Below are 1,566 nucleotides of genomic sequence, written 5' to 3'. Positions count from 1 at the left end.
CCGCCTGTGGAATGCGCACTGCCCGTTGTCATGAGCTGTTTTATAATGTCCTCTCTGTTTGCTCAGCAAACGCAAATAACTTCTCTCTGTCCCTTGTGGCACCAACTTGGGTCCTTTGTTGGGAAAAGGAGCTGAGATAGGCCGCTGGGCAGGAGACAGAGCGGCCTTGCCTGCAGGCGAGGCTTCTGGCAGGGGCTCCCGTGCCGCCCCAGGGCCAGGAGCCAGGTCATGCCAGGATGCCAACGTGGAAAAGCGGCCACGTCTGGCATGGGGCACCCCCAGGGTCACACCCAGGAAAGGATAAGCCAGGTATGTCTCCTGATAAAGTACGTGGTTGTCACATGATTTTTTAAAAAATATTAGACCCAAGGTTACTGGGGAAAGTAATGAGCAGAGGCGTAGAGAAGACCCCACCTCAAAGGCAGGGTGGATGCCTCCGGCAGCCCCTGGTCTTCTGTGTCTCCTTGTCTCCGTCTTGGGGAGGGGCTGCTCCCCGTGGGTGTGAGGGTGGTGTGTAAAAATCACAAGCTCTGTTCAGCAACCCCCGAGATGCCTCTGTTTTTCTTCCACGGGAGCCTTGTGTGCTTCCTAAAGATGTAAGCCCGCCCGTGCGCAGGGGTGCAATGTGCTGGGGAAGACTCCGTGGATGGGATGGAGGGAGAGGGGAGAGGTGGGAGAGGGAAGCACCCCAAGGGACGAAGAGGGAAGATTGGGGCAGAGAGGAGGCCGTGACCCCCGCTGCCCAAGGCCTTGGAGGAGGGGCCCCATCTGTGAATCGTGGGATGAGCAGCCAGGGACCTGAGATGCATAGATTCCAAAACCCAGCGTTCTCGGGCTCCAGAAAGCTTCTGCCTGACCCACTCCAGTCCCTCCAGTCCAGGTCCCTGACCCACTGGGCAGCCACCAGATTCCCTGAAACCTTAGCAAGTCAACTTTCCCCATCCCATGTCCCCGCCACCCTTGGTCACCAGCAAGACATGAGGGTCCCGAGCGACCGTTGTCTCCCCACTCTACTTTCTCTCCATGACCCACTACCCACTTGCTCCCACTGTCCCCATCCTGGCCCTTCCAGGAGTCCTGCAGACCCTCCTCATTCATGCTGAGCTCCTGATCTCTCCCCCTGAGCCCGTGGCACCAGCAGAAGCCTGTGCCTTCCCGGACACACTTCCCTTGTCCTCATCCCAGGAGAGGAGCTCAGGCCCCACCCAGGGCACTAGCTGTCCACACGGTGCTTTTGTACCAGTTAGAGAAAGGCTCACTTGCTTCAAGACAAGTCACTTGGAGCTGTGGGGAAATCGTGATAATAGACGCAACATATCCAGTATTAGCGACGCCCTACCTGAACATGGAAATGTGCACCGCACGACCTCGGCGACTGCGCTGGTGGCCACGTGCCCGCCTCATGGGCTCAGGCTGGAGGACTGGGCGCTGGCCTTGTGTCCCAGTGTCTCCACGTGCATGCAAAACCATGCCCTTCGGAGATGCAGGCTGGGTCCTGGACAGCCTCCGATGCTCCTGCCCTCCTGTCATCGCCTGACCTTTGGCCTGTCACTTTTGTTAAGGATT

The sequence above is a fragment of the Ailuropoda melanoleuca genome, chromosome 1, assembly GCF_002007445.2.
Source record: "Ailuropoda melanoleuca isolate Jingjing chromosome 1, ASM200744v2, whole genome shotgun sequence".
Taxonomy (NCBI): domain Eukaryota; kingdom Metazoa; phylum Chordata; class Mammalia; order Carnivora; family Ursidae; genus Ailuropoda; species Ailuropoda melanoleuca.
This window is presented reverse-complemented; position numbering follows the sequence as displayed.